This window comes from Triturus cristatus, chromosome 11, assembly GCF_964204655.1.
Source record: "Triturus cristatus chromosome 11, aTriCri1.1, whole genome shotgun sequence".
In the NCBI taxonomy this organism is placed as follows: Eukaryota; Metazoa; Chordata; class Amphibia; order Caudata; family Salamandridae; genus Triturus; species Triturus cristatus.
This window is the reverse complement of record NC_140594.1, coordinates 53,365,784-53,393,770: the sequence shown is the minus strand read 5'-3', so window position 1 is coordinate 53,393,770 and position 27,987 is coordinate 53,365,784. Positions and strand designations below refer to the sequence as shown.

General features: G+C 44.9%; 1 protein-coding gene across 3 annotated transcripts in view; it reads right to left on the bottom strand.

Annotated features, from left to right (window-relative positions):
- SEPTIN2 (septin 2) overlaps nt 1-25,927 on the bottom strand; it is a 321,415-nt gene extending 295,488 nt beyond the window's left edge. Inside the window, exon 1 of one of the 3 annotated variants that reach the window (XR_014970433.1) lies at nt 25,789-25,926. The gene's annotated coding sequence lies outside the window, so the exon portion shown is untranslated. Of the gene's footprint in view, nt 1-25,414; nt 25,598-25,788 lie in introns of those variants that run through there. The other 2 variants (XM_085633398.1, XM_085633399.1) reach the window with 2 other exon arrangements.
- Between the last annotated feature and the right edge of the window lie 2,060 nt (nt 25,928-27,987).

Sequence of the window (27,987 nt, the reverse complement as noted above, 5' to 3'; positions counted from 1 at the left end):
AAAATGGAAGACATACAGGCCCGCTACGCTTGGGGCGAAAACGCTGCCCATTGAAGTGCCGTACTTCTGAAGATATAGCTTGCCTTCATATTCAAAGTAGTTCTCTTTGAGCGCTAGTGTTGCGCATTTGAGTACAAAGGAAGGAGGGGTGCGATAATGCCAGTCGGTGTTGTTGAGAGCCTGTTCTAATACTTTGAGGGTGTCGTCTTGAGGGAGGCTAGTATACAAGCTCTCTACATCAAGTGACACCAAGAAGGAAGTGTTGGGGTCGTAGCGTATGTCCGCTAGAAGACCTAGAAGGTCTTTGGTGTCTTTAAGGTAAGTGCTGGTGGATTGAACCAATGGTTGCAAGAAATGATCACAAAAACGTGAAAGGGGTTCTAAAAGAGACCCGATGCCGGAGACGATGGGGCGTCCCGGAGGAGGAGTTTTGTTCTTATGAATCTTAGGCACAGTGTAAAAATATGGTATCTTGCCTTGTGTGGTTGTGAGAAATTTGGCCTCGTTCTTGGATATGTGGCCGGAGTCTTCCGCATCATCCACTAAGGATTGTATGCGAGTCTTGAGGGCGGGGGTGGGGTCATGTGTGAGCAACTCATAGTTTTTGGTTTCATTAAGTAGGCGCTCACACTCGCGGTGGTAGTCCTCTTTATTGAGTATTACCGTGCCTCCCCCTTTGTCCGCTGGTTTGATAATGATCTCTGGATTCTGCTTCAATGATTGTAGGGCCATACGTTCCGCCTTGCTGGTGTTTTGGAACATATTTTCCAGAGCCCAGGACAAAATATTTTCCTGAAATATACGGCAAATGTCCACGGACTAGTGAGGAATAGGAGGTTGCACAAGAAAGTGTTGAGGGCAGGTATGTAGGTCCAGGGAACCGGTTCACATGTGCTCTGCGTCATGCGAGTTAACTTTACGGGATATAAGGCAGGAGTCAGAACATTTAAGTTTCCCCACTTAGCAGTTCACTGACGTTACAACACTTCGATGTACTTGACCCACCTTAATTCGTTTACAATGTAAACAAGCATTTGCAATGCAATAGGTCTCGCATTTACGCAAGTTTGAGCTATTGACATTGCAAATGACAATGCCTTTTATTTGTGTTTTCGTTTTTAAAGCATAAATAAAAAGGCAGTGTCATTTACAATGCCAATAGCTTAAAGTAGCGTAAATGTGAGACCAATTGTATTGTAAATGATTGTTTTAAAATGTGGGTGGTGTAGGGGAGAGATTGTCAGAGAGTGATGGGTGACAGGACACAACGTTTACTATGGTGCAGGAGCGGGCACACATGTGGCTAGCTCAGGCTGGAGCTAAAAAACAGACTACCAGTTGCGAAAATGTAAACAGTATTTTTTTAACAGCTCTGCCTAACCTTGAAAGCTGGTAGGAGGGTGTTCATTGCACAGCTAACATTTTAATGAAAACCCACATTCTAAAAAAACCACAGTACTTGGTCTTTAAAGACCTGTGAAAAGTTTGAGCGTGCCGGAGATAGGACTCCAAAGCGGTACAAAAGGGGGTGGTGATGGACGGAGCATCAGAACCAATCAAACACTCACACCCAGTCAACAGATCTGGGTTTGATCCATCACCGTTCTTTAGCCCACTCTGCCACCCCAGTTCAGACATGGCCATATGCAAATAAGTCTGACCCTGTGCCTCATGGGAACAGTCCAGCCCGAACTGCCAAGCCATGCCTTCCCTGGACCAGAAACAAGCTTCCTAGGACCGGTTTCTGGCATTTCAGCTGTCTTCAGCCAGGCTTGCTTGAATCCAGTGGCAAAGTGAGCAAGGGACTCACGTCTGAGCATATCCTGCCAACTTATGGCGACCAAGGCGGTACAAAAAGGACTCCAGACACTGCCCAGCAGAGCCCACAGCTGCAGAGAGACATGAAACACACTACGGAGAAGAGAGGGGGGAGCAGGAAATAATTGAACTTCAGAAATAGAACAGTTGTGTATAGCACAAACTCAACCAGAAGGAATTTGAGGCATTTACAAAATCACCGGTAACATTACACATGAACACATTTATTTTTGTAGGCACAGCGCGATTACGTAATTTGCCCAGAATCACAAGATATTGATCGGAGGCCAAGACTGGAAACCTAGAACCTGGCCGCTTCGCCACATCCTCTCCTTCCTTATTGTAAGCAGCCGCAGCACCATTGAACATTATAATGCACACTTGGACACTTCTAAAATCAGATCTAATTTCCAGACTTCGAGCCAACATTCTTTTAAATAATACGTTCAGATTTTCACTACGTTTGAATAAATTAGTTTGACGGTCTTCTGGTTACTCTCAAGTGTTCAATAAAGTTTGTTAAAATAAACTGGATAAGGGCTCTCCTGAAATCAACCTTGCCCGCCTGTCCCCGCCTCCTAGGCTGTTTCGGCCAATGACTCACGGCAATTGGTGTCTAACCAAGCAGCACTGCCCACAGCTCGCCGGCCTTTATTCTACATGGAGCTGAAAACAAGGGAAATTTGGAGCAGTGAGCATGGAGCTAAAAGCAAAGGAATTGTATCAGCTGCTCTCTGTGTGTCTTTCGAGATAAAAATTAAGAAATGTGCAGTTTTAACTCAAGTAAGTCTGGCAGGATGGGAATGGGTGTAGGAGAGCTCGCACGGAGCGATGTGATGACCGAGGCAAGTGAGGCAGTGAATCTAATTATGGGGACTATGGCGATTTCCCATCTCTGTATTATTTTTCACTTTTACCTTCTTGAAGACCTTTTTATCCAAGGAACAGATTTCGTTTTTGATCGGATAACTGGCAGCAGGTAACAGGTAAAATGTGCCTAATTAAGAAAATTGCTTGTTTGTGCAATTCAAAGCTAAAGCTAGAGAACCGTCGTGAAATGCCCACAGCATGAGAGCAGAAAAAAAAAAAGGGAGCCACTTGTGCCCGCTTCCATTTAAAATAAAAAATGCAGTCGTGATTGTCCCGGCACCTTAGAAAGTAAAAGCGACAGCACTCTGAAAGTAAACAATGCCCGTCCTGGTGACTCAAGCAGGACAAACTCAATAAGAACAAGCTCTCGACATTGCGCAAAGGCAACCGCTTGTTTACATTTGCATCGCGCTTTCACTTTAAGTGAAAGCGCGATGCAAAAATAAACAAGCCGTCGCCATTGCGGAAAGTCTCTCTTTAATGAAAAGACAAAGTGCCTACACCGACTAATGAAGGAGAGAGTGTCACGCTGCCAGTAGAAAAGCCATTCCCGGTGGGCGGGGCCAAAAGAGGACAGGGTGGCAACCAGGAGGGACTAAAAACCCTCTGGTCCAATCAACAAACTGTTCAGCATAATGAATGATGACAAACGACGTACGCCAATCAAAATTACGGGCGGAGCAGAGACACGACTTCTGGAACCGTATTGATACCAAGAAGCCCTCGCAGAGCGAGCAGCGCATGCACGCTGCAATGCCAGACGAGAGCTAAAAACAACCACAGTGAGTCCTAAAAAAGTGAAGAATAAGCGTATGTTCTCAGATCAGAAGTAACAGCAGACACAGCAGTGAAACAGCAGGAGATTTCTCTGATGGGCAAGAGAAAACATGTGGCTTCCTGCCATCTCTTTTTACAAATAACACGGATTTCTTTTGCACCAGGTTGCTACTTGGATCAGATACACTGTACAAGAGGCCCCTCCACTTCTTCGGAAAAAACAAGATGAAGGTGCTACCTTATTCTCTTGATGCAGTACCATGCCAGCTCCATTGGGTGCCATGATTATGGCTCAGCTGTTATCTGTTCCTCTCACCCAAGGGCAGTCTCAGCAGTATTCACAAATGCTGCCAGCCCAGGCACTGGAATCTTTTACTACTCACAGTAGACGAGCGCAATCTATCTGCAAATACCCCTTCTGATTCTGGGGACTTATCTTCCGCCTTTGATAAAGTTAATCGTAGCAAATTATGGACAGCCATGCTGGTGATGGGAGTAGATGTCACAATTGTGCACTTTTTGGCCTGTCTACTTTGGGATGCAAATGCCTAAGTGCGGTTCGGCCTAATGGCAAACTATCCGATCCTATCAATTTAAAGTGTGGAGTCAGGCAAAGATGCGTTTTTGCACCGCTTTTATCCATTTTATACATAAACAGGCTTAACACCTTTGTAGATACTGAAACTCATGATGTTCCCTACGTTAACTCTGTTTATGTACCCTTACTGTTGTACGCCGATGAGGCTGTGCTTATAGTACAGACGCCAAATGCCCTGAGGTGCCCGTTACAAGCTTTCACAGAGTGTATGCTTGATTTAGACATGCTTTGCAGACCATGGCTTGTGGCCCTAAGCGCTTCGCTGCACATTTTACGGGTTAATGAGAACTTTATGAAGAGTGTTTTTAAGTTCCCACATCTTGGTTTAGTATTCCATTCTACTGTTTCTTGGGCGGAGAATGTGCGTTTTGAAAACACTAAATTTAAGCAAGCTATATGTTTACTTTATAACTTTTGTAAAATCGGTTGGGGGTAAGCCTGTAGCTTCTCTACATGACATCTATTCTAAGCAATGTGTACCTGTGGCAAGTTACGGGTGCGGAATTTGGGGCTATAGGGATTACAGTATGTGGCAAATTGGAAAAAAATCGATTTTGCAGACGTCTTCTCTCTCTTGCACATTCAACACCCCATTATATCTGTCTAGAAGAGATGGCTGTGCCGTCCCTGGAGGACTCCATTAAGTTAGGACCCCTTTTGTTGTGTCACTCAATTTGGAATATTCAGAAGGCCTCTTTCCCTCACAGCATTATTAATGATTGTAAACGCCGCGTGTGCATGGGGCTTGCTCATGTTAAACACATTCTTGTTAAGCTGAATAAATCCATTTTGTTTGACAATCCCTTCTCTGCATGCAAGGCTGATAAGATCATTGTGAAACGTCTGTTTCTGGATAAATGCTGTGCTGAAGGGGAACGATTAGAATTGAGCAAACCACGTGTTCGGAATGACTCTGCTCTGAAAATCAGTTCCGGCCTGGAGCCTTATTTAACATATGTGATCAACAACTGGGAGTTTTGTTAAAAGAGCTGGCACTATATGTTGTGCTTTCCAAGGAGTCCTTTTGGGAGCTTAGCAAGTAAGAAATGTCCCTGTGATAATATCTTCACCCAATCTCTGCTGCACTTTATGACATTTTGGACATTTTATAAACCTTTTAGGATACAATATGTATTCGCTCTTTTTAACTCTCACAGTTAAAAACAATGTATGGTTGCCCTCAGGTTTCACAACTGTTGCCAAATGTTTGCTTCAGAGTGAGCAGCTTCTCATGGCAGCCTTTTACCTGAAAAGTCTTGATTTTAATCGATGTACTTCTGAATGGGGTTGTATGATGTTACAACGCATTCCGCTGCAACGCATGCATGCCTTTACCACACATGCGTTGCAACGAGAATGCCATTAGTACGCATAACCTTTACCACGAAAATGCCTTTACCACGCATGCTTTTACAATGTTTTTCGTTGTTATTTCCATATGCTGCTCCGATTCCCACCCACAAACCCTTTTATTAAATACCCCTCCCTTCAACCCTAATATTTTACCCCTTCTCTACACAAGCCCCTCATCCCTTTTTTTTTGTAAATACTAATATCTCCCTTACCTCTCCAAGCTCTCCTCTCCAAGCTCTTCCGATGTCATGTCGCACGCCGTAAAGAGGAACCGGAAAGCCTTTCCGGGTCCTCTGACGACGCCGATTGCCTCCACATCGTGACTTCAACTGGTGAGTTTTTTTTATTAGGGGGGGGGGGGGAGAACTGATTAACAAACCCCTCCCAATATCGAACTTTAAAGCCAACTCTGGGGTTGAGGGCAATGCATTGAAAAACCGTGTTCCAGGATAGGACGTTCACTCTCTACCCCTTCAAACATACTCTGCGGATGGCCTGGAGCAAACAGCCATCTTGAGCAGGTGTCTAGTCTCAGAGAGCTACTTCTGCAGAGATGACCGCGCTCATAGCTGGACCGCCAAATTCCCCACACATGCAGGGTTTTCTCTTGCTGTGCAAAGCGTGAGTGTCCTGACCAAAAAACGGAATATTGTGCATAAGAATGGTTTGCCCATATTTGGAAAATTGACACTGTGCATTTATTCTGTGTAATCTGAACCTGTGATGGATTCTTAAAGGGATTGTCCGGGCAGATCTACCTATATAGATCTGTTAGGGCATTCAGCCCAGATGGAAAGACCCTGCCTTTGAATCCCATGTACTGCTTGAACGTCACACGGATTTTCTTTACAAACCAGTCTTGTGACATCCAATGTTCTCCATTATGCGTGGCCTCTATATAATCTCTGCTCCCAGGACACTAAGGTAAATGGGGTCGAGGTTATGGGAGACTTCTGGTGGCATCTTCCCTGTTTACTACCTGTTAAGACCCTGGAGGGACTAGGGCCAGCACTCATGCCTCTGAACCTCTTTTCCATACCCGAACTTTTTCTTTCCCTCTAATCCCCTACAGTGTGACCACTCCTCTTCCACAGCAGCACTGACAGGCAGCCATGCTTTTTGGATATAATACGAAGCCACACCAGTAGCCTAAGACTGCATTGTTTACGGGTGCCATCCATAGGCCCAGAGACTGGGTGCTTGTCGTATACATGCCTTATGCTCCTGGATGAATCAACAGACCCATATATAGGTGGGTAGACTTTAGTTGTCTGTGGTTTATGCGCCTCACGCTCCACGGCGGACTCCACAGATCCATCTACTGGCAGGGTAAACTTTATGTGCCCGTGGTTTAAATGCCTCACGCTCCTGGACAGACCCCACAGACCCATCTACTGGCGGGGTAGACTTGAAGTGCCCGTAGTTTAAATGCTTTACGCTCCTGGATTGACCCAGACACATATATAGGTGGGATAGACTTTAGGTGCCAGTGGTTTATGTGTCTTATGCTCCTGGTCGGACCCCACAGACCCATCTACGGGTGGGGTAGACTTTACGTGCCTCACACTCCTGGATGGACACACAGACCCATATATTGGTGGGGTATACTTTAGGTGCCCATGGTGCACATGCCTTACACTCCTGGACAGACCCCACAGACCCATCTACTGGCGGGGTAGACTTTACTTGCCCGTGGTTTGTGTGTCTTATGCTCCTAGACGGACCCCACAAAATATTACAATGCCCTCGCATAATGCGCTACCGCATGTCTTCGCAACATGCTTGGACACAATCTCTGCGCATCACACACGACACATCACAGGCTCCACCTCAACCGAAGGTTTTTTTAACTACTCTGTAGAAATGGACTCGCTAACAGCAAATCTCTTCAGACTTCGAAAGGGGCGGGAAAGCATTATACAAATGCCATTTCGATCTAAAATGCCCAGGCTACTTGTGAAGTATCTGGGTAGGCAGTGACAGGCTTGCGGCTCTTAGACCTATACCACCCAGTACTGAAGAGGCGGGGGACGACCAACACTTAATTCAGACATCCACATATAAGTGCGGGTGCCGTGAGCAAGGAGAGAAGGCGCTTAGGCAGGCACAAAGAGGTCTCTCTTCCCTTCATTTCCTGTCCAGGCTGATGGCACATTGTGTCTGTGCAGCTGTGAGATTTCAGCCGCCTCTACTCCCCCAGCAGTCAGGGAAGCCTGGCTTCGCTGGAAGTGGACGGGTCAGCCGGGGCCTGGGACTTACGCTGCGATTACCGAGGAATGCACAGCAGAAACATCCAAACATGGAGCGAGGCGTGCACTCCAACAAGATAAGAGCTGGATCGGGGAGTGCACTTTGTGCATTCTATAGGCACGTCATTAACTTCATCACAAGCCTTAAATCCCCATCACTTTCACGTGCATTATTTCACACTACTTCTGCACTCTGGACAAAGCCCAGCCACACACGCTTTTAATTCTAAGCAGCACAAAATTACTTCTCACCAACCGTTAACTTCTGCCGGATTCAACCATAAAAAAACCTTCGCACAGCATTTAATTTTTAAACCGGGCTTTGCTAGAATCTCTCCACTTCAGACGGGCTACCATTTTGTGAACTGCCAACCAACCCCACAAAGAGAAAGTGATCGTAGGAGAGCAGGATGTGAACTTCTCCATACCTTCATAGAAGCAACATAAAACAAGCACTGGCATAGCCAATAGGTCTTTGGGACCTTATAAGTGTTTAGTTATGCAGCACAATATCCTTGGTGCAACAACATTGAGCGTTGCATGACTAAACACTTAGAAGGTCCCAAAGGCAACACCTATTGGCTATGACAATGCTTGTTTTTTTGGCGTGGGTGATGTATTTGAGTTTATTACAGACATTAGGTAGGGGAATGTTTGTTTTTCAACACCATGCAACATCAAAACAAAAACAGTATCTTTTAGATGGCTTAAGTAACTGTATTTGTATTAAATATTACTAACTCTTCGTGCAAACATGAGACCTTTTATCTTTCTAACCTCAGAGGCTTATCAGCTGGTAAAAAATATACACGCACATTTGGTGAAGATCCAATGTGATGTTTGTTAACTGATTGCATTTTACATAAGAGAAATTAACGTTTTCACCATAAAATGACGTATAAAAATGTGAAATTTCTCAATTTAAATGTGTTATGGAATCCTTCAAACTGGAGGATTCCTCTAATATTTCTAAATATCTAATAACATCCATGATGCATAACGTTTGCTGTTTACGCAACAGTGAATGTCTGTGCAGGTCTAACAACGCTTCAGAGGCCTGTCCCGGTGCACAGGACACACAGGAATGGGGGTCCCAAACCCTCTGCCACTGGTCTGCACCCCGTTCAGAAGAAACAGAAACCACTGGAAGAGGGCCCCAGACTATGCGCGCCCCTGCAATTTGGGCATCGGATCTGGCCTTCTGATGACGTCACAAGGCTCACGTGTCTGCATTACTGACAGCACCATTTCAGGGCAATCTGCCAGAGTTTAGCTATCTTTTTTCAATTCAGGTAAATTTTTTGTGAAATGTATACATTGTAAAATAAAGTCAAGAACGGCAAGTGTAAATATTAAAATACCAGCATCCAGCAATATTTATGCCATTAATGATGCAGGATGCTGTGAAGAGTCTTGATGTGAAATGGCAGCTGGAACTACAGTGGGCTCATGGACAAGAAGGCACATTCGGCTTTATATCGATCCAAACATAACGGAAGTTGCCAGATTATTTAAATGTCAAAGATTAAAGAGAAACCCTAGCAAGCAGCTAGAGAATGAGGTAAAAAAAAAAAAAAAGACATGCAGCTGTTAAGATAGACTGGTGGCTATGCCAGCTAAGCAGACTAGTATACAGCTATAAGACAAACATTTAAAGACACGTGAGAGCAGAGAGAGAGCGGGTGGAGGAGCATGGTTCAGGCGGTGTAAGGCTTAATGAGCCATTACAAATGCCAAATGGCTCCTGTGCACGTTCACGCTGTGCATAACCGCACGCTGATGGCAGTGAAAAGCCAGCCTTTGGTAGCACTTTGAAAAGCCAGTTACTAAAAGTCGAGCAACAGCGCATGCGCTGCTCTAGGCTCGACCTAAAAAAACCACTTAGGCGCTAGAGGCCTGCCCTGCCAGACGCGGAGTTGTGGATGGTGAGGCAAACAGAGCTAAGGCGCTCAACGACAGACTGACAAGGTGGGGGAAGAAATTTCAATTTGTTGGTTGGGCAACATGGAGTCACAATAAGCATTAATTTGTTGTTGCAGTTTTATATAGCGTGAACTCGACCCAAAGGTATTGGAGCGCTTTACAAGTGCACCAGTTATATTACAAAAGAACATACTAATTTTTGGTAGGCACGGGGAGATTAAGAGACTAATTATGACAGTGGCGATGTGGGAGCAGGCAGGTACGCTCCAACACTGCCAAAGTCGAACTGACACCACCCACCAGATTAACTGGTGGGCGGTGCTTTGGTGGTCCCATGGCAGTGCCCATTAAAAAGGCACTCCAAAAGAAGCGCCAAAGACCGTTCTACACACGCCATGGCCTGTGCAGGATAGGGGGTGAATGCACAAGGGGGTACATGTTGCAGGCACCCCATGGCCCTGAGGAAATAGGGGGGCCTGTAGGGCCCCCTTGTATCCTCAACTCCATGAAAGCTGTGGCGGTGAGGAAATTCCTAATATGCTCAGGTGGTGCTTCAGCGGCTCAGTCAGTATATTAGGGTCTCTGAGGGATCCATGATCTCTGGCAGGCCTGTGGCGGTCCCCCCGGCGTAATTGTAATACACAGGTGGATCGCCAATCTAGCGGTCCAGGGAGGTTCAGTGGTCCGAACTCGCTATCACCCCCTAAGTGATTTGCCCAGAATCACAGGATGTTGAACTGACGCCGAGACTCGAAACTGGTCCCCCAGCTCTAAAGTCAGTAGCTCTAGCTGTTACACCACATGCATGGGTGGGAGAGCCGTATTTCAAGGGGAAAGCAACACAAAAGGAGAGAGCAAGAAATCACATGCACTCTCATTGAGTGCTCAAAGAAAAAGAAAAGTTTTCCCTGAATGAGAGCAGTCTTAAGGATGGTAAAGAAGATATGTTCACGGATGGGCCAAACACAAGGAGGAAAGCATTCAAATAAGACGCAAACAAATGACTGACAAGAAAGCCAATTTATCGTAAGCAATGGGCTTGCCTCAAGACAACTGAAATATTTTATGTATGGTCCACAAGAGGTATTTCGACCTCTTAGGTGAGACCTTCACAGCATGTAAAAAGGATCTTGCTCAACAGGCTGAGGTAGGAAAACATGATTGCAAAACTAGACTGCATTGACCTTTGGATTCAGAGACAGATTGAGTTCAACAGGGATCAACGATAAAAGAGATGTTCCTGCACCTTTAGGGAAGGGCTCAATGGGATGGCTAGAAATCAAGTCAATAATGGTAAATGGCTTTGTGTATGGTGGTAAATGCCTTCAACTAGACCCGGCCAACGAACCAGACAGGGATATGGAATTCCTATAGCCAGATGACAAGGACTGATTGTTTGGGTTCAAGAATAACAAGTTTACATCTTTATTTTGTCCTTGGGACAAGTTGGCCTAGCCCCCTGCAGCACAGACCCTTTGGCTGCCAGATTACAGTCCCACATTATGGATCAGGGTATTGTCTGAAGTTAAGGTAATATTTGTGTCCATATGTTGATACAGTTCAAACTTGTAATTATGGTGCATTACTACAAGGCATTTATTATTCAGTGAGCGCTCCAAGGATATGTTTTAAGTTCAGACTGCACTCCTGACAGTGCTTCCAGTATAAAAATGTGTACACACATTTGCAAAGTTAAACAATATGAGACTACGGATGCTGCTTCCAGAAGGCTCTCAGATTAGTTACAAATATATGGAAAAGCTTGAAAGCAATACTGAGGATTCTTTGCTTTTTTTTTTTTAAAACACTTTATTTTCCAAATAAAGAATAGAATTCACATAGTAATGCAAAGAATCACTTTTCAAACAAAATATGATGTTCCTGACAGTTTCATACCTATAGCGGATTTGATAGCAGTCTGTACAGTGTACATATATATTACTTCACCCTGTCCCCAAGGCGTTCCCCCCCCCCCCATCCCTTCCCTCAATCCCGTTCCAAGTTGTTAGACATTGTAGCCAGCGGTGCGTCACAGGACAAGCCATTCAACCGTGTACACCCCGGATCACCATGTGCCGCCAAAACCTCCAGGGCTAATAATCTCCCCCTCAGCCCACTCCCTCCGGCACAATGCCGTTGTCTGCCTGTGTATTGGAAGCTTGCTTAGCGGCGTTTAAATAGGTCCACAGCGGTCCCCATATGTCTTTGGGACGTGATGTCAAAGGCATAAGACTAGCATATGTCTCTGCATTGGTGTTGCAATACACTAAACTACTTCACCAATCTTGTAACTTAGGAGCGGTTTTCCTGCCCCAGTGGATGGCAACTTCCCTCTTTAGCCAGAAGTAGTCCCAACTATGCCAGTTTCCTTACTTTTTGGGGGATTTGAACTGTGTATCCTCAAAGTGCAATTTCAGTGATCGGATCAAGTGGAAGGCCAATTATTTTCCCTAGTGTCCTGTGTACCGCCAACCAGTATGTCTGCAAGCGGGGGCAGGACCATGCCAGGTGTAGGTTCGGATAAATTGTTAAATGAGGACAATATCGTTTTTTCATTTGTAGAATAAAGAGTCTTCAAGGAACTCAGTCCTGCCCATACCATGCAGTAAAGGTACATATCTTTTGGTGCTTCCCTCGGGGGGTGTAAGTCGAGAGTAGCAGTCATTTCAGAACTTCATACTGGCAAAGTGTTAAGGTTGCCTCGTAGGCAGTAACAAATGAGTCCAGTGGCAGAAAATCCAAAAACTCTTGGAGCAAACGAGCTGGAGCGGCTGCTCCATCTCTAGAAAACAGGTACTCACTAAGTTAGTTACATGTACAAGAGAGAGAGTTAGTTCGGGTTGACGCTGTTTTTGCATCATTTATTTATTTTGGTTTTTGTAGAATATCCGGTCCATTTATATGAAGCCCTGATGATAGTCCCAGTACTATTCGTCAGGGTCTTGAAACGCGTTGGCATTTTGGGAGGCGTTAGTTAAATCTGAATGTGGCAAGAGTTGAAGGAAATTATTGGATAAAGGATTGATATACTATTCAGACACTTTGACGCTGGAGTTGGAATAACACACGTGGTTCATAACACTGGATATTTTCAAGTTTATTACTAAATTTTGTATATGATGTAAATTTTCCTAACAATGCTGATTGTCATGTTGCAAGCTGTTGCCAATAATTTTTTCACAGTGTCTAAGTCCATTTTTGTCTTTAAGTGTATGTTAATGTGAATTATATATACGTGTAAGTTCTTGTGTGAATTTGATAAGTGTGTTTCTTTTTCAGTCCAAAAAATTGTTTTGATCAATTTTTAAATTAATAAGAAACAGGAATGGTCTAATAAAAATTAAATTCGGACAGATAAAAGAGTCGTTACTCCATGATTAGTAGGAGTGTATGGTAGTATGGAGCCGGGTTCATTGTTTTGTGTTCTGAGAGCTGTAGAAAGTCGGCTTGTGGGGCAGTGCATTTTAAACAGTTGTGGGGCCTAGCGGTGTCTATCCTATGCGCCATGGCTGGTGTGAAGTAAGCGCGGCGGAGAGAAATTTAAAATGCAGCAGCTTATGGCGGCTGTTGAGTGAAATTTCCATGGTGACCTTGCAACATTTTGCCCATTGCTCGTCCATTACAGCTCCTCCTATGTCCACTTCCCAGGCCTGTCCAAGTCTGGAGTCATCCACAGGTTGCATTTTGACGCAGGCGTTGTACATTTTGGAAATTAGGCGTGTGCCATTTGGGCTCTCTAACACCAGAGTAAGAGGGGGAAAGAGTCTGGCTCAATAGGGTATGTGGGGAGCGCAGCACGGATCTGAGGATTCTTTGCTTTCAAAATAAAATGTTCATTAAAAAATGCAACTATGAAAAAGTAATTTCACTAAACTATTGTGAAATTTTAGCTACCATTTCTTCAAAGCATCATTTAGTAAAATGTGCTGATGCATGCTTGTATAATGGCTAAACAGTTGTAACAGAATTATAGGAAACATGAAAATAAACTAGCATTGGCAAAGCCTGAAGGTATGACATTGGGGGTCAGCCTTTTGGTTTCGTCAATGTATGTCTTGTTTTGGTGAAGCTGTATTGTTGTGGGAGCTTCCTGGCCCTCAGAATTATAAGAAATATTTGCAAAAGCAAAAAAAAATTTGTCTAAAAAAAAAAAAGTTTTAAAACACATTGCCTGGTGCTGAATAAAACTACTTGCATGTGTAGATTTGCTCATGGTAACAAGTTCCGTTCCCACCAACCAATTTTTTCCCCAACCATGGAAGAAGTTTTAATTCTGCCCTTGTCAGGTGCTAATTTCCAATCTTTCTCTGTATGTGGAAATATCAGAGAAGAGCTGATGAAAACCCCTAAATCATGCAAGTTATAGGTTTGCACAGATTCAAAAGGGAAAGGAAAGCTATAGCAACAGATGGAATAAATTTGGGAAAAGGGTATAGATTATGGGAGTGACCGTTCACAAATGTACATTGGAGAAGGGGAGTGACATGAAAGATGGCAGCAGAAAGGGAAGAGAAAAGGAAAACTGGAGAGAAAATAAAAGGAGTTAACTGAACTCTGGGAAAGAGCAGGGAGAAAAAAAATGTGAGGGACAGAAGATTAAGAAAAATAAAAGCATGGGGAAGGGGATAACTGAAGGCAAACAAAAGGTGAAATAGAGCTCTCCATAGTGGGAGATAGAGAAGACAATTTAAGAAAAACAAGCATTGGCATAGCCAATAGGTCTCGCCTTTGGGACCTTATAAGTGTTTAACCATGCAACAGTTAATCTTGTTGCACAAAGGATATTGTGCTGCATAACAAAATACTTATAAGGTCCCAAAAGCGAGACCTATTGGCTATGCCAATGCTTGTTATTTCATATTCTTCCAAACACATGCACTCTGAGCTGCATCGTCAACATTTAACTATGTTTTTAGGTCTCGGCTAGCGATGGCTGCGCTTGCGCAGTCTCGCTCGCGAGAGATAATGACTTGGGAGAAGAGGGGCTTGAACCCGCCCCTCTTCTACCCTGTTCTCCATTGGCTGGCCTAGTAAATGCTGGCCAGCCATTGGAGAAGAGGTCCCGTCACTCCAATCATGCCCCGTCCTTTTCGGATCGGGGGGCGTGTTTTTTGCGAAAAGTCTCAGGGAGGAGACAACAGCAAAACACGCCCCCGAATCCGAAAAGGACGCTGCGTTTCTCCGAGGCATTTCTGCTGTGCCTCGGAGAAAGGAGGCGGTGTTCCTGGCGTCCTCTCCCCCTGCTGTCTGGTCTCCAACCCTTTTTTCTTGCCCTTTTCATTCCCTCGATGCCTCACTCTTCTCGTGGGTTTTCCATCCCGTTAGTCACTCACCCTGCTGTCTCGAGCCTTCTATACCATCAACATCTCACTCTTCTATCCATGCTCCCTTCCAAATCACGGGGCCCGGACTTGGTGCCGCAGATTGATAACGGCTATCTCACCTCCGGCCTGAGCTTGTATCCGGGTCCGTCTTCTCTGGCGGGTGCCACCTTCCCATCGACACACCGCACATGCTCGCTTATTTCAAATAACCCGTCCTGAATCCGACATGCTGGAGTGAAAGAATCATTCTCACTCTTCGCGGTGAAAAATAGCCTGTTTCGTTCGTTTTCATTTTGGTCAGTAAGGGCGCGAAATTATTATGACTGCAGTCCAGAGCCCGCCTGACCTCCTGTGCTACAGAGGAACTGGGGGAGGGGTGATAGACTCGGACCCCTGGCGTCGTCTTTCCAACACTGCCGACGGGGAGGGCGGGGGGGTCCCTGCGCTTAACTCGGCGACACTCACTGCCTGCACGGCGAGGATGCTCAGTTGACATTTAGACTCGAGAGGGGAAGCTGTTTTTTTTTTTAATTTACTGGCAAAATATTGTGGTATTCTATATTTTCTTCCACAGGGGTCTAGTTTATTTTTGGCATTATTTCAATAGGATTTATTATTTGTACCTGGACTTGTGACCTGTATTTTATTTTTTATTGTTCGCTGTTGGATTTTTAGGCATTCTGCTTTTTGCAAGGATGGGTCTTCGTGGGATATTTATATATCGGCCATAATTTGGGTGCAATGAGACCCTGATACCCCTTAGCTCCGGTGCCACTGTACCTGCTGCACTGACGTCTGCAGACCGCGGCTACGTGAAGTCGTGCAGCGCAGAACGCACAAGGTGACCCTCCTGGCACCAGGCTAACTGTGAACTGGAAGTGAAAGCAGAGGTCGGGTCATTATTTTAATGAGGTACAGTATAAACCCAGGGGGCGTGTCCGGGGACAATGCACAGAGGTCAGACCTTCCTGAAAAGACCTGTTACCATGGTAACCGATCTTGACGCCTCTGGAAGCATCAGAAGGATGGCATTTTTTATTCAATTTCCTAATCTAAAGGTTTGAAGGGATGGAAGGCCTGTGGCAACGATCGCGCCCCCTATGGGGCTCGGTGCCCCCCCTCTAACGGTGCTCATTGAATGGTGTTACAATCGGAGCTTTGGGTCTTAACCCAGGGATGGCCTGTTGGACAGCTCTGTGGGTTAACGCGCTAACTGCATAAAAGTGTGTGCACAAGCGGTGGGTTACAGAGCGCAGATGTTTCTATCAGAGTTATAGCGCTTAATCCAGTAATTGTTTAAAATGTCTAACTCCGGAGACGGTGTAAGGGTCTGTAATTACTACTATTGTAGGCAGAGCTCTACCTCACAATATCCCTCTCCCTCACTACATCACTGTTTCACTACCTCACTCTCTCTCACTACATAACTCTCTCTACCTCACTACTCCACTCTATCTCACTATCTCACAACTTTTCTCTCTCAAAACATCACTACCTCACTCTCTAGCTCACAACATCACAACTTCACTCTCTCTCACTCACTACCTCAATCACTCTATCTCACTACCTCACTCTTTCTAACTCACTCTCACTCTCTCTTTCACTACCTCTCTCTATCTCACTACATCACAACATCACTCTATGCTTATATATCTACTACGCTCTCCTTTCCGCAACTGAAGCAAACTCCGGCTAGCTGATTTCGATGTTCATTTAGACGGAGTATCGTTTTTTGGGAAATCCTCATTGAGAAAGACGAGTTTCCTTAATATTGTCTGCATACTGGCCGCGTCCTCTGTTGCTCATGCCATGTTTAAAATGGCAAGCACCACAGTGTTATTAGACTCTGCTGTGCACAGTGGAAACTGAGCTTTGATTTCTGATCGTTCACAAGCCGGTGATAGTGTGGTTTGGACAGCACACGCCTGAAAAGACTAGTGTGGGCATTACCTTCAGCAAACACAATCTTGTGACACTAGGAGTTTATATACGTCAATTCACAACCATGTGCCATTTCCATATCTGTGCACGCTAGAACATTCCAAAAAGTGACCGTGCCCCTTATACCAATAATTTTCCTAGCATTGTTTTATCACGGAAAGTGCATACCACCCGGTGGAAGAAAATCCGAAAGCCCCGGATTGAACACCACAGTTCAAAAGCTCTAGCTTAACATGAACATGTAGGGATTACATCAGGAGTTCACTGAGGCTCATGTGCGGACCAGCATCGACAGCACTGACTGCAGCCGGTTCAGCTCTCCCCGTTCTGAGTCTGCCTCCCTTCTCCTCTACTCTTACCACTCTTCTCCTTTCTTTCTCTTCCTTCTCTTTTCTCGCACTCCTCTTGCTGTCCCTTTTCCTCCTTTCATTCCCTTTTCTGCCCTCCTCGTTCTTCCATCCTCTAGCCTCTCTCTCACTTGCCGTTCTATCCACTTTTCCTGCTTCCTTTTTCTTCTCTCCCCTTCATTCTGTCTTTTTCCCATGTTATGCACTCTCATCCTTACCAGCTTTTCCTTCTCTCTGTCGCCTCTCTTGCATTCCTTCCAACCGAGCCATCATGCCACATAACTCCTATCAGCATGATTTCATTCAGCGCCACAGTTCCACGCAACACCATTCCATTCCGCACACTACCATTCTACACCACACAATTCGACAACACACCTCATAATTCAACTCAACAACACATATACACAACACACCACATGCATCCAATCCCCGCCACAGAATACCACATAATCCTATCAAATTCAACAACACACCACGTAGTTAAACTCCACCATACCACTACACAACACAAAATACCATTCCACATAATTCCACTCCATAACACAGAATCCCAGGCAAGGTTTTAAAAACAAAAACAAACAAAAACAAGCATTTACAATGCAATGGTCTCGGCATTGTTAACCTCTTCAGTGCCCATGACGAGCTGGACTCGTCATGGGCCGCGGTTGCGCTGTGCCCATGACGAGTCCAGCTCGTCATAAACCCCGCCCGCTAATGCAACGGCCGGCACAGGGCGGGGAAAGGGGCGGGCACTGAAGGGGTTAAAGTTAGAGCTATTGGCATTGCTCATGACATTATTTTTGTTTATGTTTTTAAAACATGTAAAGAAACGGCATTGTTATTTACAATGTCAATAGCTTAATCTGGGCTTCTTCACCTGCTGCCTGTTTTCTTTTAATTGTTCTTAAAATTTTTTAGATATCTGACAGTATATGGAATTTAATTCTTTTTTTACCTTGTATTGTATTATGTGTTATTTATTGTGCGATATGTGTTGTATTGTTGTGCTTTTATGACTGTCGAAATAAAGCCTTTTGAATTGGCTTAATCTGTGTGTGGATGCAAATGCAATAGGTCTCGCATTTGAGAGTGATTAAGCTATTGACATTGTAAATAACAATGCCGTTTCTTTAAATGTTTTAAAAACATAAACAAAAATAATGTCGAGCAATGCCAATAACTCTAACTTTACCAATGCCGAGACCATTGCATTGTAAATGCTTGTTTTACTTCTATTAATGCCGACAATTGCTTCAGTCAGTCTATGGAACATTTAATTATGGAGGACAAAGTTAATCATCCAAAAACTAATTCAATCCCTTCTAAGTTTATATGCCTGAAGCCCTTACCTTCATAGCAAAGTGCACATCAAACAAACCCATAATCAGGCAACAATACAAACTCCATACATAGATTCAGTATAGCCAGAGCCACAAATTGAGAACAAATATACAAATCCATCTTTTCAGAGAAAAGAAGGGCCTGTAAAAATTAACATCACACAGATCATTGCCGATTACTAGCTAAAGTCAAAAGGCCGAACAGTATTCAATGTTATTTACAATTTGATTCCCACATTCCATTTGTACTATCCATCACCAGACTGTCCAGTAATATTGTTAGCAAAAGACGTACAATTGATGGACGGAATGCAGAAAAAATCAAAACATTCACCCCCAGTCAAGAGATCTGGGTTAAATCCATCATTCTTTTGCTCACTATGACACCCCAGTTTAGACCTGGCCATAAGCAAATCAGTCTTGACCCTGTGCCTCATGGAAACAGTCCAGCCTGAACTGCCAAGCCAGGTCCACTCTGGACCGGAAACAAGAATCCTAAGACCGGTTTCGGGGTTTCACCCCTCTTCAGCCAGGATAGCTTGATTCCAGTGGCACAGTGAGCCAGGGGTGAATGTATGAAATTGTTCTGCATTCGGTCCATCAACTGCTGTTTTTGCATTTGTCACCCCAAGTGGGACGGGTATGCTCAGACGCGAGTCCCATGCTCTCCATGCCACTGGAATCAAGCTATCCTGGCTGAAGAGGGGTGAAACCCCGAAACCGGTCGTAGGATGCTTGGTTCCAGTCCAGTCCAGGGAGGACCTGGCTTGGCAGTTCGGGCTGGACTGTTCCCATGAGGCACAAGGTCAAGGCTGATTTGCATATGGCTGGGTTCAAACTGGAATGGCATGGTGAGCAAAAAAACTATGGATTTAGACCGCGATCTCTGTACTGGGGTGAATGTATGACATTGGTCTGCATTCTGTCCATCAACTGTTGTTTTTGCAGTAATATTGTTAAGCATTGACTAGTGGTAAATCCCTGATGTTCAGACAGAAACATCTCAGTAAGTAATCATGTTTATTCTGCCCCACTCCAAACTTAAGCTCTTGTACGGATTTACTAAAATACATACCAGAGACCATAATATATCAGGGTAAATGTAATTTTTTGTAATCCCTGTCATACCTTTATTACTGTACATGATTTTTTGTATACTAATTATTCGTGCATTTATACACAAGCCATTTCACACAAAGAGAACCACTGGATAGTAGGCATAAGCAAAATAAGAATAAGCAACAACTATCTACACGTGTGAACTGTATGCGCCGTAGAAGCATCAAGTAAGATATTCTTCAAAGTTGGAACATGTAATAGGTGATACCGGCCTATTTTTCAAGAGCCCTGCTATACAGATCACTCTGGTCTTTTGTGTAAGGAGGTGATGTTTTACTTTTTGCTCAAATTACCATACATCATTTTCCTTTTCACTGGAAGATACCAAATATTTAAATTCCTGGGGACACAGGTAAAATGTCTGATGACTTTTGAGGCAAGTAATTAAATGTTTATTTTTAAAGCAGCAGTATATTTAAAGACTTCTGTTATTTGGAGCTAGCAACACTGACATTTTCAATCAAACATTGGCAAAAACAATCAGTCTGACTGCCAGCCTTTTGACTTTGTCAGTGCTCAATATTGCAGAGATTGTTTTCCAAAAGTTTAAGTTGTTGGAGCTTCAAGTCCGTCACCAATATAAAATTAAAAAAAAAAAAAAAAGGAAAAAAAAGCAAAAATAGTTTTGGGTCTCAGAAAGCAGACATCGGCATAGTATTCCAAGGCACTGAAGGGAAGTACTTTGCGTGCGAGTGCGCTCCTTGTGAAAGACCAGAATGCCATTATTCACAGTAAAGTCAGTCAACGGCTGAAGTGGGCCAAGCACTGCCCCATGCTGTATGCCCGCGTTGGCAAAAGAACATTTTGAATGACAAAACAGACCAATGCACGAAGAAAGCTGTCTGAAAGCCTGTATAAATATAGGATACATATACTTTTTTTTTTTTTAAATCATTAGGCCTTGGTTAATGCCAGACCGAACAGTTAAGCTAGATTGCGACAGCACACTTGAAGCTCATCTCGCTGTGGCAACAACGCAACAGGCTGCCATTACTACGCACCTCTCTAGGAACAAGCCTCGAGTTGTGTGCGCGCTAAAAAAAAAAAGCAAGCAGGGACAAGTGAAACAAGGAGGGTTAGAGGAGGTTAGCGAAAGTAAAGAGGGTCCAGAGGAGGCTCACAGAAATAAGCGACGACAGGTTGGGGTCAGAGGAAAGCAAACAAGGACTTTACTTTTAGTATGAGGAAGTGAAGCGCACCCGACCACAGGCTGGAACTGAGGTGAAGTAAAGACGCGCGGCAGTGAGACACGCTCTGTAGTGGGGGACGGGCGGAGGGGTGCCGCGAGGAAAGCCAGATGGCAGAGTGAAGCCAAAAGAAGTGAGGAGCACAGTGGGGACCAAGACATGCGCTAAAGTTAATTACCCACATGGCGGCTGCGCGCGCACATGCACGCAAGCTTGAGCCCAGCAAAAGCCTCTGGCAGCACTCTGAAAACCCCCTTACTAAAAGCCGAGCAAGCAGAATAGCTTCATTCCCTTCACAGATCCGTCAATGTACAGATCAGACGCAGCACACAGGGTGTGGGAGATAGACAGATAGATCTCAAAATGAAGTCCAATCGCAAAAGGAGCCCGGAACCTCAGGTAAGTTGGCTTGCAAACATGAGCCTATTAGCCCAATGGTGGTGGTGCAAGCATGGGTACCAGGCTTCCTCTGGCGAGTTGATGGGTAAGCAATGATCCCATGGATCGATTAGGGAACGAGGACTAACTAACACTAAACCAGCTTGTTGAAGTATGCAAGCTACATTATGACACTCTGGTACAAGCAAAACATTTAAATTACAGAACGATCAGTCGACCAGTCAGTACATTTGTTTTTACATATTTTCAAATAGCAAAGTATACTTGTACATTTAACCCCTAGTCAGAAACCTCCAAAGTGTAGCAGTCTGTACAAGGCAGGTCAGCTGAAAAGGCAGTCAGGAAGAGGTTTGGAAGACAAGGTGGCCGACTGGTAACATCCAAGGAGTTCTTGAGTGCTTATTTCAGAAATACATGATAATTTAAGGCCCTGATTTTATAATTAATTCTCTGTTTGGTAAGCAACTGATGGTAGTAGAGACCCCGCCAGTGCCCACTGATTTACACAGACATCCATACACTACAATCCATTTGTGTTGATAGCTACAATATTTATAGGATTGGTATGCTGTCAATTTGCGCAATCTTTTCGCCTGTTTTATCCAAAAACATGTTACTTAAGAGAAAGAAAAAGCCAAAAAGCTGTAAGACAATGTGAGGCGGGACTGACAGAGCAATCTAGAAACAGGACTGGCCCAGACTGTGTTCCAATGAACACAACAGCTACCAAGACACTGCACTTGTGCCACCTAAGGCACCAACGCATCCAAAGGTGACCAAATACATTGCCTGGCATCAAATGATTTCCATAGGCTCAGCACGTTAGAGGTTATTGAATCGCTGGCAATTTTAATCATGCTATCAAAACAAGGTAAATAATAGTGAAAATGTGTTTGACAGGAAGGTCTGTTTCCACTGTAGGGCGGCGGTGCACAATTCAGGATAGAGACCAGGCTACCGGTTTATCTGTTGCAGCCTTCCCAAATTCAAGGGGTGCAATGGCTGTTCGCAGGAGCAGTGTTGCGGAGTCTTCTAACAAGGGATAAATTCAGCTATCCTCATTGTTAATCTACAAACAGGGTAATGCTCTGTCTGCCCAAACACAAAGTGCTGTTGCTCAATGTTGCGACCAGCCCATGCACAACACTAACCTGTGTAGACCAGCAAGCTACCAGAATTAAACATGCACCATTTTAATCTACTCTCAATTAGAAGGCAATGTTTAGTTTTGGCACCACACAAGGTGATATCTGCATTCACAAACCCAACTCACCCGGATATGCATAGCAAAGAAGGGTCAGTAGACAGATTACAGAGGTTGAAGGAAATAACAGCAAGAATCTATCCACTGAGACAAACAGTGTCGGAGCCCTTTAAATGGCAGTCCCCACCAACCCACAACTGTTGAAACTGTAGTCTCTGGACATGCCACGCAGGACAAACAGCCACAGTGAGACAGGAACAGCACAAGTAGGACACACCACATACGATGCAGGAATGGGCAGAATGCAAATATGTTAGAAGTCAATACACAGAGCAGCATGCATGCGAGGCGCTGCGAAAAAAGAAGTAAAGACGTGCGGCCGCGAGACGCGCTCTGTGGTGGGGGAGGGGCGCCGTGAGGAAAGCCAGTTGGCAGAGTGAAGCCAAAAGAAGTGAGGAGCACAGTGGGGGCCAAGACATGCGCAAAAGTTATTTACCCACATAGCGGCTGCGCGCGTGCGTGTGCAAGCAAGCTTGAGGCCAGCAAAAGCCTCCTCTGGCTCTGGTAGCACTTTGAAAACCCCCTTACTAAAAGTCGAGCAAGCTACGCATGCGCTGCTCTAGGCTCGACCTAAAAAAAGCAAATGGACAGATTCTTTAAAGAAACTTACAAGCCCAGAGTGCCTTACAAAAGACAGTTGTGCATCCATTTTTTTAAACCTTTCCCAGAGGGAGTGTGTCGTGAATTAATACCACTCAATCTTCAAAATCATTTCAAAAGATGACTAATCGTCATGGTTACTTATTTGCTAGGGAATCCCTTTAAAATATAATGGTCTAAATCTGCCAAATGAAGAGAAATGGCACTGTGCCATTAAAAATACTGCAGTCTTGTTAAGAAATGTTAGTACCGTTTATGAAAAGTATAACAGGCTTCTTGAAACGAGCCGACTGCAAGATAGCTGTGCTATGATAGCTTCTAAAACTTAGCTGTATCTATCAAACTGCCTCATACTACGAAGCCCCATCACCTCTCCTCTCACAATGTCAGTGAAGTGCACCTCCATTTTAATAGTACTGATAGTGCAGGACTTATGCCTGGGCATACTTAAAGCACCTCAATTACAAAAATATAGGAATTAAGTTGCCCCTCATCCTTGAAACCAGAATTAGGTCAAGCCCCTTCTGGAGTTTCTTGCTTTCTATTGTAGAGGGAATTTAGCCAGTGCGTTTGGACTGAACTGTTGCTAATGGAGCAGATGCAAGGGTAATCTACATAAGGGTGGGCTCTGCATAGAGTGGGACAGAGGCCAAAACTATGGACCGGAATACAGCCCCAAGTAATTTCCAGTGCAGAGTTTAATTCAAGCATTCCACCCACCACCTTTTCTGTTTTCCTCTTCGCGCCGTGTATACCAATAAAGGTATCAAGCTGCTTTTCACTGATGAGGCCCATGATAAGCCAAAACCGGTCTAGAAGTATTTATACATATCAAAATACTTATAGCACATATTTAATATATATTTAGAAAACAAAACAAAATATGAACGTATTTTAAAGTATTCCCACAATCTGTCCATGTTCCATGTGGCATCCTGTAGTCAGCTTTTAATGTTGTTTTAAGTACTACGTTCAATCTGTGCAGCAAAAAAAAAAAAGAGGACACTTGGCTGTCAGCTCCAGCCCTACTATGACCAGATCCAAAATCCCAATTTTCATCTCTGCCCTTCACCCCAAACCTGTCTCACCCACCCTAGCTCTCCATTTTCAACACTAGTGTCGCCCTGGCTGATGCATCACCCACATAGGCTCCCTGGTCCTCATTTCACCTTTCTCACACTTCAAATTTGTGAATAATCTTCCCCATCTTCAATTATACACCATCAGCTTCTCACACCATAGCTCTCAATTCCCCATCTTTTGCCCTGTTCTCAGCTCACCCAGACCAGTTTCCTTCTCCAGAACTACTTCCACCCAAGCTATTGTACCAATCCCAAATTGCAACTTTCCATCTTCAGTTCTTCTCTCACCCCAAGTTTCTGTCCCAACCTCCACCTGTACACCATTCCTCCTGGCCGCAGTCCCAAATCACCATCTTCATCCCTGCTCACACCCAAAGTTTCTCTGTCACACCCTCCTCGGCCTCTATTCCTTAGTGCGACACCCTAAGCTCCTAACAACCTACATCCACCGAGGTAGTTACACACTTCCATGCTCTGGCCCTAGAGCCAGCGTTCCATCTCTGCTTAGATAAAGGTTTGTGTCGCACACTCGCCACCTTCATTTCTGCGCCCTCCGCTCCTACACCACCCATCCCAGCTCCCTACATTCAGCACTACTTTCTCACTCTGGCCAGGCCCACCCAGCTCCAAACACCTGGCTCTGCTCACCTCCCAGAATCATGTCCCACCCTTCACAGACCCCACATTCAGTGCTACCCCCACCCGAGCCTCCTCCCTCACTTCAACCCCCACCCGAGCCTCCTCCCTCACTTCAAACCCCACTCGAGCCTCCTCCCTCACTTCAAACCCCACCCGAGCCTCCACCTTCAGTTCTACATGAATCACGGCCACCACCTTCAGTTCTACGTGCACCACAGCCTTCTGTCACACCCACCCAGACGCAGTTATACATCAAAGCTCCTGTCCTAACCCAGCTTCTCATCTCAGATATGCTCACCTTCAAGCTTGTCAACCCCTTCCCAGCCCCCACCTTCGGTTCCACGCCCACCTCAGCCTTCAGTTCCACACGAGTTCATACTCCAGAGCAGCTATACACTCCAAGCTCCTGTCTCACCCCCAGGCTTCTGCCCCCCCCCCCACCCCACCCCACCCCTTTCTAGCCTCCACCTTCAGTTCCACGCCCATACAGACGCAGTTATACACTCCAAGCTCCTGCCCCACCCCAGCATCTCTTGATCTGCTCACCCCCAGGATTCTGTCGCCCTCTTCCCAGCACCCACCTTCAGTTCCACGCCCTTCCCCCACTCCACCTTCTCTTCGTTGAAGGATGCGGCCCAAAGCAATGAGACTACGGGGTCCCGGGGGTGAGCGAGGGCTCGGTTTCCTCTGTGAGATGGGGTGACGGGGGTCTGGAGGGTCCCCAAGCCCACCCAATGCCGGGTAGCGTCGATGGCTACCCCGGTGGCGAGTGACACCCGCCCCAGAATGTGAGACGTGGCCGTGGGAGCCGCAGGGTTCGGTATGCACGGAATGTGCGGCATAAACCGCTGTCCACATGGCACAAGGGCGTGGCAGCATCCCCAGGCACCCTCCAAGGCCTCTACCCCGCAGTGTGCCCCCACTTGGCCAGCCCCACACCCCGTTGCCCCCTCACCTCTTGGGACCAGCGCTCGGGCCGCAGTGGGGAATCCGGAACTGCCCCAGACAGACACCCCGTATCCCAGAGAGCACTGCGCGACGGAGCCGCTCTGCCCGCGGAGCGCAAATTCTATGGCGCCGGCGCGAGGGGCCGTACTGCGCATGCGCACCGAGTGGAGCGAGACTCCCAGGGCCCATAGAATGTGGCAGGGGTGTGTGGGGCGTGAGGGGAGGAGGAGGAGGAATAAGGAGGGTAAATGCAAACCCTCCACCCCCCACTGGACTGTCACCCCTTCATGCTCAACACTGCATGTGCCACCGTGGGGTAGCGCTGTCAGCCACGCCTGGCACACTGTGCACGCGCCGACGTCTAACCCCATGCTGCACGAAACCTGCAAACCACAAGTGCATTGGAACCCACAGTAGAACCCCGAAAATCGCCAAAAGTCTGGGCTCACAATGGTCTGACATTTAAAAGCACGGCATTCCATAAACATTAAGTAGACTACAGTGTTGTCTTTAGAGAGAGCCACAGTGCCTTTAATTGATAGCTCTCACCAACGTAGAGAACACAAAACGTGTAACTAAGGGTAATTAAATGCAACTTTTGTAAACAATCATCTTTGTTAACTCAATTACTTTGTGCTAGGGGCTAACAACTTATTCTGCAGTGGAATACATGAACATTTGCCTCCCTCTGTGTTAGTTGTCACACTTTCTGTGAAAACCGGGGCGTGCTAAATAAAACGACTGAAATTTGCCAGGGCAGGAAACGAGAAACCTGCTTCAGCATCTGAGAGCTACACAACAAAATGGAGCGAAAATCAAAAATAAATATAGTTGATCATTCAAGTAGTTCTTGCAGTGATGTATACATTTGTTAACATGCAGCACATTAATATTGGTAAAAGGCGTTAAGGCTAAACTTGTGAAACTGCTGCCTAGCAAGAGTATTTTCCCAAGAGAGTACTAAAAATTTCTGATAGGATAAAGTGCACAAAGGAAACCAGCAGTGGCAAAGCCAAAAGGTCTTGCCTTTTGCTTTGTCAATTGCTTTTGGTGGTGCTGCTGTACAGCTTTGGGACATTGTGCATCATCTTCAAAAAAACAGATGTTATGGAGGGCGTGTCATTCTACTGATGCATCAGAATGCATGCACTTGTTAGCAGAATGACGCAGGCGTCATTTGCATTCATTTTCTTATGCACCTATGTAAGATCTTGGTAAGGTGATAATACGTATTTTGCAACCAGACACATACCACTGTCTGGTAGGCTCAATCTTAAAAGGACTTACGCAAAGTTATCTAGCGAGCAGTAAGTTTGTCAACTAAAAGAAAGTCCTTTCCTAAGGCCACACACATACACAGGACAGGCAGCGACTGCCAAGGTAAATCACTTTCCAGTAACTAACCCACTATTCAACAGACAATAATATGGACATTCTATATTCAGTAAGAGACATCTTTGTTATTCATCTGCAAACGCACAATAACATCATAAAGTATGCAAGACATAATAGTATCCATCTTTACGCCTGGTGGCATACCTTATCCAAACGGGGTAGGACAAAATAATTACATTGTTTGTGTATACATCTAACTGTAATCGATCTTGAAAGATACTCTACACAACTCATATTGTTACTCCCAGCAACATCCTCGTCATTACTTTTATGAAAAGACAAGCCCCCATTGTACATGTGCTTTGTACATCCACTTGCATTTCCTGTCTTCCATTCTCTAATTTCTGATCACCACCCTGCATTTCTTATAGCATCCCATGACTTAATGCAATTCAAATATGTTGAAAAATGTGGAAAGATGCAAAAATCTGTCAATAAGTCAACATTTAAAGAGAATGTCTAAACATCCAAAGAAATGGTGGGGAAATACAATTTGATTTATTGAGTTAATGCCTAAAACAATAAAACTGTTCTAACTGTATGATTTTTGTAATGTTACTGTCTGTTTAGAAGATTTGCATCACTGCAATTTTTATGGAGGTGAACACATTCTGATTAAACCTACACTTCCCCTGAATTGAAATGTATTTTCTGTTTATGTTCCTATCATCGTGTTTTAAAAATAAAAAAATGAAGTCCAGTACGCTCATAATAAAATGTATAGTTCTCTAATACAGGCGATCAAAACCATAAACATGTATTATTTTTGTAACAGATAATATTTCTTATTGTCATTGAAATTATCTATACA